We start from the raw sequence: 14734 nt of genomic DNA, 5'->3' as shown, positions 1-14734 counted from the left end.
TCAACATCCCTTCATAATAAAGACTCTTGGCAAATTAGGTATAGAAGGAAAGTATCTTAATTCAATAAAAGCCATATATAACAAACCACTGCCAATATCATCCTGAATGGGGTAAAGCTAAAAGCTTTTCCTTTAAGAACAGGAACAGGACAAGGATGCCCACTCTTACCACTCCTATTTAACATAGTATTGGAAGTACTAGCCAGAGCAATCAGGCAAGATAAAGAAGGAAAGGGCATCCAGATTGGGAAATGCAAAGTCGAACTGTCCCTTTTTGCAGATGACATGATCCTTTATATAGAAAAACCTAAAGATTTTACAAAAAAACTTTTAGAGCTGATAAATGATTTCAGTGAAGTTGTAGAATACAAAATCTATACCCCCAAATCAGTAGAGTTTTTGTATTTCAATAACAAACTAGCAGAAAAAGAAATCAAGAAAGCAAGCCCATTTACAATACTCAAAAATAAAATAAAATAAAATAAAATAAAAAATGAAATACCCAGGAATCTATTTAACCAAGGAGAGGAAAGACCTCTACAATGACAACTACAAATTACTGCTAAAAGAAATTAAAGAGGACACAAAAAGATGGAAAGACATTCCATGTTTTTAGACTAGAAAAATTAGCATTGTGAAAATGTCCATACTACTAAAGCAATCTATAGGTTCAATGCAATCCCTATCAAAATGCTAATGATGTTCCTCACAGAAATAGAAAAACAATTCTAACATTCATATGGAACAAAAAAAGACTCCAAATATTCAAATCAATCCTGAGCAAAAAAAATAAAGCTGGAGGCATTACACTACCCAGCTTCAAATTTATACTACAAAGCTATAGCGACCAAAACAGCATGGTACTGGCATAAAACCAGAAACATGGACCAATGGAACAGAATAGAGAACCCAGAAATCAACCCACATACTTACAGCCAACTGATCTTTGACAAAGGCAACAAGAACATACATTGAGTAAAAGTCTTCAATAAACGGTGCTGGGAAAACTGGACATTCATATATAGAAGAATGAAACTAGATCCGTACCTCTCACCATACACTCAAATCAACTCAAAATGGATTAAAGACTTAAATATAAGACCCGAAACTATAAATTTCCTAAAAGAAAACATAGCAGAAACAATTCAGGATGTAGGACTGGGCAAAGACTTTGTGAATATGACCCCCAAAGCACAGGCATCAGAAGAAAAAATAAACAAATGTGATTATATCAAACTAAAAAGCTTATGCACAGCAAAAGAAGCAATTAACAGAGTGAAAAGACAAGCTACAGACTGAGAGAAAATATTTGCAAACTGTGCATCTTATAAAGAATTAATATCCAGAATATACAAAGAACTCAAATAATTTAATAGTACAAAAACAAGTAACCTGATTTAAAAATGGGCAAAAGAGCTGAATAGGCACTTGTCAAAGGGAGATATATGAATGGACAGCAGACACACGAGAAAAATTCTCAGCATTACTAAGCATTAGAAAAATGCAAATGAAAACCAAATTGAGATATCATCTCACCCCAGTTAGGCTGGCTATTATCGAAAAGACAGAGAATAACAAATGCTGATGAGGATGCAGAGGAAGGGGAACCCTCCTACACTGTTGGTGGGTCTGTAAGTTAGTGCAGGCATTACAATATGGAGGTTCCTCAAATTACTATAGATAGAACTATCATATGATCCAGCAATCCCACTGCTGGGTATATACCCAAAGGAATGGAAATCATTATGTTGAAGGGAAACCTGCACTCCCATGTTTATTGCAGCTCTATTTATAGTAGCCAAGAGTTGGAACCAACTTAAATGTCCATCAACAGACATGAGGAAAATGTGGTATATATTCTCAATGGAATACTACTCAGCCATAAAAAAAGAATGAAATTCTGCCATTTGCAGCAACATGCATGAACTTAGACAAAATTGTGTTAGGTGAAATAACAGAAAGAGAAATACCACATGTTCTCATAAGTGGGAGATAAAAAATAAATAAAGAAGCAAAAGGAAAGAAAGAAAGAAGGAAGACACAATAATCAGAATAATACGCTGAACTTTCCAAAAAAAAAGAGGAGAACTGTGGTTATTAGAGGTGGGAAAGGGGGGAGGGGAGGGAGATTAGAGAGAAATTGGTTAAGGGTCACAAAGATGGATTATCTTTTGTAAACATGAATATACTAATTATCCTGACTTGATCACCACATGTTGTACAGAGGTATTGATATTCAAATCTGTACCCCACAAATATGTACTATTATGTTTCAATAAAAAAACCTATCAAATAAAAATAAAAACAACAGCAACAATAACAACAACAGCAATAAAAACTTACTGATAAATCATGTTCAACAGTGCAGGTATTTCTTTCAATTTTTTCTAGAGTGTAATTTTGTGGACACTTTTCTGTAGTCAATTCTCATTATCAGTTACTGAATTATACCCTCTACACCTTATCTATAGCAATCTGGATACTTTGGCACTTATGGAAAATTTGTTTTCCCTTTTTGGACGGATGTTTGGGGGAGAAGGAGAAGGAACAAAATAACAAAAGAATTTTTGGGTGGAATTCTTTCCTATACCTGTTTTATTAGCTTTTTTAAAAATTACAAAGTATTAATAGTATATGACTATACTCTCCTTGTAAAAATTTCAAGCAACACATGATTTTTGACATCAAAAGTTTCCTTTTTAAGCCACCCCCAACCCATTCTTCTGCTCTCCCCATAGAAAATCCTTAGGTGTTTATGTGTCTGTCCTTTCAGACCTGTTCTGTGCATTCACATACTTACACACAGAGAGAGATATCTTTGAGATTTGTTTGTTTCATGATGGGATTTTGCTATATATATTGTTCTGCAACAGTGTGCCTTGGGGATCTTTCAATGTCCCTGCATATAAATCTACCTTATTCATTTTAACAAATTGCAGAGTATGGGTGTAACATAATTATTTTAATCATTACCCTACTGATGGATATTTAGGTTATTTGCATTTCTTAGCTATGATAAACAATGTTGTTAAGAGCAGTTACTTATCCTGAAAATGCAGAGTGCATTAACACTAAATATTTGCATTTTAAAAACATTTTTTTTCACGTGGGCTTTGCTCAGATATTAGCCCTGTGGATAGAACTAATTTTTGATAAAGAAAGTAAATCTTACTGACTTAATTGCGTGTAATTTTTAATCTTTTTTTTGGCAGCTGGTTGCTAGCCAGTACTGGGATCCAAACCCTGACCTTGGTGTTATATCAGCATGCTCCAACTAACTGAGCTAACTGGGCTTTCTGCCTTCCTTCCTTTTTTCCTTCCTTTTTTTCTTCCTTCTTTTCTCTCTCTCTCTTTTAACTTTTGAAAAGATAATTCATGCAAAATGTTTAAGATTCCCTAGAGGGCCGGCCCTCGGCTCACTTGGTACAGTGTGGTGCTGACAACATCAAGTCCCCTTACTGGTCATCTTTAAAAAAAAAAAAAAAAAAAAAAAAGATTCCCTGGAAGAGACTCAACCACAGAGCAGGGAAGTGCTGTGCCATTTATCTCTTATCCATAAGCTAATGATTGTGGTAACAATGGGCAACGTTTGCTAAGCACTGATTAAGTGTCAGGCTTTGTTGTCATCATTTTACACATATTAATATTAACTTAATGCTCATAAGAGAATTAGGAAGTAGGTACAACTATTATCCCCATTTTGCTAATGTGGAAATTGCCAGAGGTTACCCTGAGAGTGGAAAAGCAAGAAAAGCTCCTCCTGGTGTATCTCAAAGGCCTGGACCTTGGGGCCTTACCCTTTGAGTGCTAAAAGGGAGCAGAGAAGCTCTATCAAGACCCAGTGTCCACAGCTTCCAGTCAAGAATTGCGCCGTACTTAATGGGGTCTAAATGAGGGTGAGCAACTCCTCTGCTTTGCCTAGGACTTTCCTTGCTTTAGCATTGAAAGTCCTATGTCCCAGTCAATCCCTTAGTCCTGGGGAAACCTAACTGGTTGGTCACCCTTATCCAAGCATTGTTTGTTTTGAGGAAAGGTGGGTGAGAATGTAGCTGGAGCAGGTGGGTGCTACCCCTATCTCGTGGTCCTCAAAGAATGTCAGCAGGACCTTCACGTGAACGGCAGAAGTGAATATCTTTTGATAAATCCAGCCAATAAATAGCAAGTTCAAGGGTGCTGACTTCCCTTCTCCACAGGGTCACAAGGGTACTACTCCCTGTGAGCCAGAAAAAAAAAAATAAAAAAAGGCTAAAAGGGGAAGAGGCCTACTGCGTAGGTTGCATTCTAATATATCAGGGAACCAACTGTGCTCAAGAGGGACCTAACCACACAAATTCCCTGGCAGCAAGAGTGCCAATACTTTTAGACTTTTGTCAGGCTATTTATTTATTTATTTATTTATTGGTGTTGTGGCTGGTACAGGGAACCAAACCCCTGATCTTGGTGTTACAAGGCTGTGATATGTCAGGCAATTTAAATGCAGTGTCTTGCATCTATCCTTAGACGCAAAGAAATACCCTGCCTTTCCTTGTTTCAACTACAGCCAGCAGTCCAAGCTATTGCATTATCAATGTCGCACAGATTTAAGGCTGTGTCTGTGCATGTGTGAGTGCGTGTGTGTGTGTGTGTGAATGATCTGGAATTAACCTCATTTCCCTAAAGATAGAATGTCCCTTTAAGATAAAATTTTTTAAAAGCAAAGATTGCTTTTTGTTCCTGAACAGTTTGACAGTCTTGACATAGTTGGAGTTGTGAATAGAACAACCTTCCCCCCCCCCAACTCAGTTGCAAATGGTAAGGGTGATCAGAAAACCAGGAATCAGTCATGTTCTTAGCAGATGGTTGGTGCCAAGAGAGAGACCAATGGGAGCAGTGCCATACTCACAGAAAGGAACACAAGACATAGGCCTATTTGCTAAGACTTTATAAAGCCCGCCGTAAAAACAATCTCACTTGCAAACTGCTCAGCCTAAGAAATGATGCTAACAGTGGCCTCACTTGGGAGAGCGTGGTGCTGACAACACCATAAGCGTTAAGATCCCCTTACCGATTATCTTTTTAAAAAACAAACAAACAAACAAACAAACAAACATAATACCAGTTTAGCTCTGAAATTGCACTTAATGTAGTACTAAGTGATAGAACCAGTGATGTCGTTGACCAAAACTCTACTGCCAGAAGTCCTAGGAAGCTCAGGGCTATAGTGCAAGGCCTTTGATTTTGCAACAATTTCTTTCTTTCTTTTTCTTTTTTTCGGTTTGGCAGCTTGCCAGCTGTTTCTTTTCTGATTTAAAACAAAAAGTGATTTTTATGTGCCAGGAGATTGAATTTATTAATGGCATTCATCCTTTGCCAGTCATCATTTTCTTTGGAACATACCACCCTATGTAATCTGAGCAATAAGAACATCAGAAACTGACACTGGGAAAGTGGTGGGAGATGTGGCCCTGAAAACACCAGGATACTTTGTCCCTAAGGCAGGAGTCACAAGGGAGGGAGACAGCACTATCCATAAAAGACAGGAATGTTGTGAACTATAATCAAGAAAATAAATTACAAAATTTGCCACCTCAAACTTTTTGATGGAAGAACTAAGAAATAAGATACACTCTTTGATGCCTTCTGTTTGCCAAAACAATGGATTTTCTGATTCTCATGTTTGTTGAACATCTCACATATTTATTGAATATCTACTGCATAACTTGCTGCTGGCCCCTGGAGGCCAATGCTGAGGAGGATCTGGCCTCCTGCTGCTCTTAGCCTTGCTGACTTTGTCCCTTCCACTCAGGGTTCTGTGCTGTTCCTCAAACAGGCCGAGTACTCTCTTGCTTCAGCACTTTTGCACTTATTATTTCTTCCATGGGAACAACTCTTGTTCCAGGTATCTCACTTAATTTACTCTCTGCTTGAAGGTCTTCCTTACAAGGGAAACCTTCCCTGATCCACCTCGTGAAAGTGTATGCACACGCACACACATGGACACAAGCACACTCACACCTGTTCACTCTTCTCTTATTCTATTCTACTTTTCTTCACATCCATTTTTCTTATCACATCAAACATATATTTTTATTTCAGTGTCTTCTCTCACTATCATGTAAGCTCCATGAAAGTGGAAAATTGGTCTTTTTTGTTTATTATTATATTCCTGGTATTTAGAACGATGCTGGCACATCACAGACATTAGGTGAACGATCATAGAAAGGATGAATGAATGAAGTGGTCAAATACACTGCTCTACTAGTCACAGAAGGGTAGTGTAAGTCAGGGTTTTCATGCTCCTAAATCCTGAAAATTCTGAATCCAATTCTAAGTGGCCTCAGAAATCTTCAAGGATGGGGGTGGGCAGTTAGCTCAGTTGGTCAGAGCACAGTTTTATAACACCAAGGTCAAGGATTTGGGTCCCCGTACCAGTCAGCCTCCAAATAAATAAATAAATACATACATAAGTAAATAAATAAACAATGATTAAGGGTTGGCCAGTTAAGTCAGTTGGTTAGAGCTTGATGCTAATAACACCAAGGTCAAGGGCTGATAACACCAAGGTCGTAGATTCGAATTCCCATTCTGGTCAGCCGCTCACCCCCCAAAAGAAACCTTCAAGGTCAATAGTTTTATTCTGTGTCCAGAAAACGATTTATACCATGGGTGAGGGTGAAGGACCCGGTCTCCTTTCCCCTCCTACCTCTTTTCCTCTTCTCTCCTTCAACTACAGCAACTCTGTTTTTAGCATTTGTGTAGTGGGCTTCCACATAAGATTTCTTGTAAAGACAGGGTTTCATAAGCTAAGCAACAACAAACAAACAAATGCCAGAAAACATGAAAAAGAAAAGCAATATTTTCAGGGATTAGGGTAAAGGAGGTTAATTCTTTGCTTATCACTTTGATCATAATTTCTCAGTAAGCAGGAAGAAATGTCTGAACTATGTAAATGAGTCAGCCCTGGAGTCTCATAAAGACTCAACATAGTCCTATACAGGCACTGCGGGAAGTGGGTAGTTGGGGAAACAGGACCATAAAAGAAAAGAGAAGTTAAATGTTTTAACTATTTCAGAAAATAACCTTTAAATCTAATCCTATTTTAGAAATTTTCATCTTAATCACTTTATATTTCAGTGTTAGAGATGTTGAATCAAATTCAATTCTTTGTTAACACAGGTAAGAGCTTTCCTGAAAAATCCTTATTATTCGAGATCATCTTGGCATTCACTAGCAGGGAAGCTATTAAAAAAACAACAGCACTCAAGATTTGAACAATAAAAAATTGGATTTTTAACAGTTGTCTACTGTTGACTGTTGAAATGAACAGCTGTGAGCTCTGTGTTCAGTTTTCCCATGGCCTACATGTCCTTGGGGGAATCCTACAGTTGTCATTTAAACAAACGTACCGTTGTCATGTTGGGAAAGGCATCAAATTTAATTCTGTTTGGAGTGGCGTGATCCTGGTTTTGAACTAGGCAATTGGGAGCATTTAGTACAGTTCAGATCAAGTAGTAGTGATAAGGTACTCCCTGTCCTTGGCATCTACTTCTAGTTTGGTCTCTGCGACTCCCCAACAATCCTGTGAACATACAGCTAGTGTCAGTGACCAGTTGAGGGGAATGAATGCACTAGTCACCTATCTGGTGACGCTGTGTGCCTAGCACAAAGCTAAGTACCACAACAAAGGGGGCGTTTTAAATAAATGTGAGATTATCTACATAATCCTGTTTCTGCTGCCTCTTGGCAGAGTCAAACTTGTTAGGAGAGAAGCTTTTTCATTTTTGGGTTATTGTGCTAAACACTGGCTCCTAAACTTCAACTCTGTCTCAGCAGTTCTGATGTTCTTCAGGAGCTGACCTTTTGTCTTCAGGATCTACTCACTTTAGTGTATTTTGTACACACCTTCAACAAGTCACTAGAAGTAGATTTACTTTTTGTTTGTTTTTTCACGGTAAAGACTGCTTTATTGTCACAGTTAGTACAAGTCAATAAATATTGATCCCCCAAAACGGGCTCAGTTATTTATCAAATTACTGGTCCATAGAGAGCTGAATGAAGTTGAACTGAGTGATTGCTGGAATGATTGAAGTTGATCCTGCTTCTTGGGAACCGAAGCCGGAGCCAGCTGATGTTATGGCATATGCTGTTCCACCAACTGTAAGAACCATGGTGGTCCTGTACAAAAGGGCATCAATTACCCTACTGGAATTCCATTATCCTCCTGAAACAGCTTTTGTTTCTCTGGAACTTTATTTTCAAAATGCCTGCGTGCTTTTGGCCCTCAGGGCAATCTGATGAAGAGCCAGCAGATTCTGCAGCATCTTCTAGAAACAGATTAGAAAAAGATTGGATTTAAAATCAGAAGACCTGGACTTTTAAGTCTGGTTTAAAGCTTATTCTACCAACAAATAGTAGTAACACTTCCACCATAAAATTGTCATGGGGATCAAATGAGATCATGTATGTAAAAACAATTTATAAAGAGTAAAGATCAATACAAAATAAAATATTATTGTTATTAAGACCTATTTTATTATGTACTGATCTACATAATGAAAACCCTCAAAAGCTTCCTATTATCTACAGAATAATATCCACATGCTACTAGCCTGTTATAAGACATCCTCTCCAATGCGGCCTATGCCCCATACCTTCCATGTGGAACCTATTTTTCAGGCAATCCAAGCTTTTCACAATTCTCAGAAGAGAAGCTTTTTTCTTATCTTTTTACCTCTCTATAACCTTTTTATAACTTTTACCTATCTATAACCTTTGTGAACACAGTTCTCTTTTCTTGGAATGTCCTTTCACTTACCTTAGCCAATTGAAACCGTACTCATTTTTTAAAGCTTACCTCAAGTACCTTTCTCATTAGTTTGTATCAGGCATGTATCATTTGGTATACTCAATATTGTACTGTGGAAATGTGGGTGCCTGCATGATCTCCCTACAAACAGGAAGCTTTCTGAGAAAGTGGAAGTATTGAGTCTAATTGATGTTTTTTAATTCTTAAAATGCTTTGAATATCCTTGGCATTCAATGTATATTTGCTGAAGGAGAGAATAAATGAATAAACACAGATTTAGGAATTTGTTTTATAAACCTTGTTTAGATTCTGTGACTATGTTTATGGTCATCTTCAATGGGCATGTTTATCCATTTGGTGGAACCCATGGGAAACTCAGGTGGTTTTTGTTTGATTTTTTTTTGTTCTTGTCTGGGAAAGACAGTTGTAGAGATGTAAACTTTATTTTCCTCTGAAGGATTCTGTTGACTTCTGCATAAAACCTCCCCTGGAGAATGGAGTCATTTGGAGAATGTGTTTTATTTTCTGTTTATTTTGCTGTCTGTAAAGTTCTTTCATGTCTGTTATTTCTCTTCAGCCCTGCAACAGTGTGAGACACATGTATTATATCATTCTGCTTATACATGAGAAACTTGTGACTCAGAAGAGTTTAGTGACTCAACCAAAGTTATGGAGACAACAACGGCAGAGCCAGGCCACAAACCCAGGTCTTCTGATGCCCAAACCAGTGTCCTTTCTACTACACCACAGCTGCCATCTGAAACCTGGCAAGAGTTTTTACTTTATTTCTTGTTTCTCTTTAGGCAGAAATAGCTCTGAAAATATATTTTTTATATAAAGTCACTTGGGTCATTATTTCTTTTTAATATGTCATACCTGGGTACCGTGTACAGGTAATATGATGAAGGGAGATGTGTCTATAAGCCTCTATGGGTATACTTCTCCTAAGATGCTCTTGTCCTGAATTGTGCTGCTGAGGCTCAGGGAATGCATTCACGGCTGCTGTCACACTACAGATGCAGTCACAGGAAACACACAGACAAGGGAATGCCACCTGTCTTAAAAATACCTTTTAAATTCATAGGGGTGGCTTCTAGTTCGAGATGGCAAGGTGAGCACTTATTTATTCCCCTTTCGAGGGACTAATTTAAAATAAGTTCAGAAGAATAAAAGAAGACTTAGCTCTCAAAAATGAAGAGCACTGTAGGTGGTCATGAGCATTTAAGAAGAGAGAAAAGAGATGTTCTAAGAGATTTATAAGGGGACCAGAGAGGAGGGAGGAGGAAGCAGCACCTCAGAATATGACAGATGGAGACTGAAAGGATAGAAGTCACCAAATTGCCCTGAAGAACCCTGGAGAAGCTTTAGACTCAGAGCTGGATCATCAGTCTAACGTGTCCAATAGCCAACTAGTAGCAGTTCTAGAAAGACAAAGCACTCATGACAGAGAAGAGAATTGTTAAAGAAATAACATCTTGGGGGCTGTCCACTTAGCTCAGTTGGTTAGAGTATGGTGCTGACAGTACCAAAGTCCAGGGTTTGATCCTTGCACCAGCCAGCTACCGAAAAAAGAAAAGAAAAGAAAAGAAAAAAAGAAAAAAAGAAATACCATCTTCAGAGCTAGAGGGAGATCTTCAAATTCAAAGGACCCGCAAAAGCCAAGTAGGATAAAAAGACAAAAACAAAAACAGAAAAGCAACCCATATTTAAGGACCTCATTGTAAAATCTCAAAACACCAAAGATTTAAGATGGGAATTTACATCCACGCATCCTTACTTGAGGTTATATGAACACCAGAGATTTAAGATGGGAATTTACATCCACGCATCCTTACTTGAGGTTATATGCCAGTAAAATGAGGGTGAAAGTCAAGAAAGAGGAAGATGTGGGATTGGATATTAAAGAATGTAACCTTGTCCCAAAAGAAGTCTGGCCTTTGCCTTGAGCTTCTGGAAGGTCATCTCTAAAACCCTGGAATGTCATGCCTGATGAGAGTGTCTTTGTTTGCCTGGGACCTTCAGATAGCCAGACAGCAACAATGTGATTTAGGGTGGATCACTGATCCACCTAAATGTGATTTAGGGTGGGGGGCTTTATGCCAACCAAATGTTAACAGTGTGACTTAGGGTGGGTGCTTTGAGTCCCACCTTGAGGGGCTGGAGACTAAAACTAACCATGTGGGCAGTCAGTCATGAATACATAATGGAGCCTTAATAAAAACTCCAAACAGGGAGGCTCTGCTGAGCTTCCCAGGTTGGCAATGGTCTGTGCTCATCATCACATATCAGTGCTGTAAAAGTAACATGTCCTGGCTTCACAGAGAGAGGACAATGGAAGCTCTGTATTTGGTCCTTCCCCAGACTCCACTTTATGCATGTCTTCCCTCGGCTGACTTAATCTATATCCTTCTCTGCAGTAAATCCTAACCATCCATATAATGGCTCAGAGTTCTGTGAGTCCTTCTGGCAAATTATTAAAACTGAGGGTGGTTTGGAGAACCCCCCCAACTTGCAATTAATATCACAAATAAGGTGGTCTTGTGTGGGCTGTGCTCCCTCTAACTTTACAGTTATCTAACTTTTGTCAGGGCTGCACAAACAGTAGTGCTAGTTTACGGGATTAATGAACTAGCGTCCATATATGACAGCTGTGCTGTAGACCAAGAAAGAAATTGGTCTAATTTAGGATAGAGATCAGCAGACATACAGAAGAATATTTTCAAGGAAAAAATGGAATGTATTTCAGATAATAGCTGCTGCTAATGAGAAATTGTAAGATATTAGAATATGGCAGAACAAGCTTATGAATCTCATAACAAGGTAAAAAAGAAACAAAAAACTAGAAACTGTAGATAAGTAAAAACACTTTACCAGAATATCATGTTCCAAATATGAAACAATTTAAAACATGATTATTTTTTAGCAACTGGTAACATGTAAGAGAGGAGACTCTATTTAACCTTGTTGCTAGTGCATTTTGCTTTTAGTGGCACAGGATTATGAGATCAGAAATGTAGGCAAGGAAATGTAATTATTAGTACTTTCTAGCTCTGTGAAGAATAATGTGCTGAATAGCTATAATAATGTAAGATTTGTTTATTGGTTAGCAGCTTTTAAAATAAACCCATGCAGGAAGCTTGAAGGAGTTAATCATGATTAAGAACAAAAAATAAACACTCTCATCTTTAACGATGTTAAAGTTCTAGCTGACAGATTTTGGGAGATGAAAAGTACGTGGAGGAAGGTTGCAAATACCCTCATTTTACAACATGAGGAGTCAAGAGAATCTGTTGAAAATTGATGTGAAAATGAAATAGTGATGACAAAGCGACCCTGTGGAGCAGTGTAGAAGAGGATGGTCTATCTGGGGAAAAAAACCCCAACAACAACAACAAAGAAGTTAACTCCCTTCACACTGTAAAAAAAAAGTATTAATTGCAGCTAAATTATAGACCCTTTAAATATGAAAGGCAAATTAGTAAGTCTTTAGAAGATAATATGGAAAAATAGATTCATGATCTCTATATGAGGAAATAATTTTGTAACATACTGAATATTAAGAAGCACCAAACTGAAAGGTAAGAATTGCTGAATTTGATTACAATAAAATTAAGAATATTAAAAATAAAGTAGTAAAAAGCAAGCCATAGATTTGGAGATATTTGGAACACACATTTAATAGTTATTGGTTATGGCTAACAAAGGGTCCATACCCAGAATATATGAAGAACTTGTATAACTCAATAAGAACATACAACCCAGTAGAAAAATGGGCAAATAGATTAAACAACCACTTCTAAATAGCAAATATATAAGAGGTTAATAAACATATAAGGTGCTCAACCTCATTACTCATCAGAGAAATGCAAATTAAAACTGCAAAGAGGTGCTTGCTTTGGCAGCATGTATATTAAAATTGGAACCATATGGAGAAGATTAGCACGGTCCCTGTGTAAGGATGACATGCAAATTTGTGAAGTGTTTCATTTTAAAAAAAATAAAACTGCAGAGATACCACTACATACCCATTGGAATGGCTAAAATAAAAAAGACCCCAAAATGCTAAGGATAGCCAAGAATGTAGCGCCTGGCACTGTCATGCACTGCTGGTGGGAGTGGAAACTAGTTTAACCCATTTGGAAAGCAATCTGGCTTTATCCGCTAAATTAAAAATACCATACCTTGCTACCTAGCAATTCCAAATTGAGTTGAGTGTTGAGTGATGCATTCATGAAAGCAAAATATAAAGAAAAGCTGGAGGAGATTGCCACAAAAGTCAGAAGACTTTTACTTTTAAGGAAAAGGGAGTGAGTTATGTCTTAGAGAGGCACGTAGGGACTTTCTGGGGGCCGGCACTGCTCTACTGACCTGGGCAGCCACTCCGGGAAGGTTTGCTTCAGAGTACACCTATGCATGTATTTTCTTGATGTGTGACATTTCACAAACCAAAACGAGGATTTAAATTAAAAGGAATTAGCAGTTTAGGGAAATTACTTAAATGATAAAGGTAACAATAAAGAAACTAAAAATAGTTTTGTAACTGCTAAAAATTGAGAGATGTAGAGGAGTCGTGTAATGAGCTAAATTGTCGTTTGTAGTCACAGAAAGTTGATAGAAAATTCTTACTGGCCAGCTACCAAAAAAAAAAAAAAAAAAAAAAAAATTCTCCAAATTGATACACATATTATTCAGAAATAAGATCCCAAGCAAACTATAAAAGCATTTTTCTCTGTTTTGTCTTATGAAATAATGTATACTTATTAATCTTGTAATCAAGAAAAACCATCACATTATATTTACATCTTTATATTTTAAAAATTTCTATATGACTTGCTGTGGATTGAATGTCCCTCCAAAACTCATTGAAGCTTGACCCTCATTGTCACAGTGCTAAGAGGTAGGAAATCTAATTATGGTATTTGAAAAGTGGAGCCTTTAAGAAGTGATTAGGTTGTCCTCACTGTACCCTAATGAATGGGTTGAACGATTCATGGAGTAATGGGTTGATGGCTTACTGAGCTGTCATGGCTGTGGTACTGATGGATCGATAAGAAGGGCAAGGGAGAAGGTTAGATCTCTCTTGCTCATGCTATCTTCACCATGTGACACTCTGGTGGCCAGGGGACCCCGTAGAGAATCCCCACTCAGAAGAAAGCCCTTACCAGATGCTTCCCCTGGACCACGGACTTCCCAGCCTCTGAAACTGTTAAGAAATAAATTTTGTTCCTTTATAAATTACCCAGTTTCAAATATTTTGTTATAAACAACAGAAATGGACTAATACATGACTGGACACCAAGATTATAAACAAACAAATTTATTTGCTGAGTTAACTTAGTTTGAGGAATTTTAATTTTTGAGTGGGTTATTTTACATTGCCTTAAATAATTATTGAAACTATTTTACATATTCAGTAAAATGTCAAAAATCCTCTCTTTTTTCTCTGCAACTTTTCATATAACTTTGTGAACTTTGAGAAGGATAAAATAAGGAGATTCAAGGATTTTTTGATTTAGCAGCAAAATCTCACTTAATGTGCAATTACCTAGAACTGTGATAGTGGGAAGAGTTAAGTTTATGGTTGTAACTTGACCTTTTATCTTTTCTGACTTCATTGTATTTTAAAGGCATTTGTATTAATAAATAAGGTAATGTTAACCACTTTCGTAAACAACAACCCCACTCCACCCCACAAAAAAACGAACCAACAAAAAGACATCTCTCTGTCTATAAAAACCCAGCACAATGGTCTTTCACAGGAACTAATCTAAGGAACCAGTGTTCTCAGCACCCAGCATTTCAGGGGTGTTGCAGTGTATTTAGGTGGAATTGCAGCTTTCGATATCAGACAATCACATTATTTTATCCCATGGCTTTCTAACAGTGGGGGCAAGATACCTACAGATAATTTAAATTGTAAATTTTAATGCATTTTGATTTCACTGGTAA

General features: G+C 37.5%; 1 non-coding gene and 1 pseudogene across 1 annotated transcript; one reads left to right on the top strand and one right to left on the bottom strand.

Moving 5' to 3' along the window:
- Nucleotides 1-7993: 7993 nt before the first annotated feature.
- Nucleotides 7994-8300, bottom strand: LOC134364507 (cytochrome c oxidase subunit 7A2, mitochondrial-like; annotated as a pseudogene).
- A 4371-nt stretch (nucleotides 8301-12671) lies between these two features.
- On the top strand, nucleotides 12672-12778 carry LOC134365294 (U6 spliceosomal RNA). Its single transcript, XR_010021999.1, has one exon. It is a non-coding gene; the product is annotated as a U6 spliceosomal RNA (small nuclear RNA).
- Nucleotides 12779-14734: the final 1956 nt, after the last annotated feature.

The sequence above is a fragment of the Cynocephalus volans genome, chromosome 16, assembly GCF_027409185.1.
Source record: "Cynocephalus volans isolate mCynVol1 chromosome 16, mCynVol1.pri, whole genome shotgun sequence".
Lineage (NCBI taxonomy): Eukaryota > Metazoa > Chordata > Mammalia > Dermoptera > Cynocephalidae > Cynocephalus > Cynocephalus volans.
Note: the sequence above shows the minus strand (reverse complement) of the source record. Positions and strands in the feature narration are given on the sequence as shown.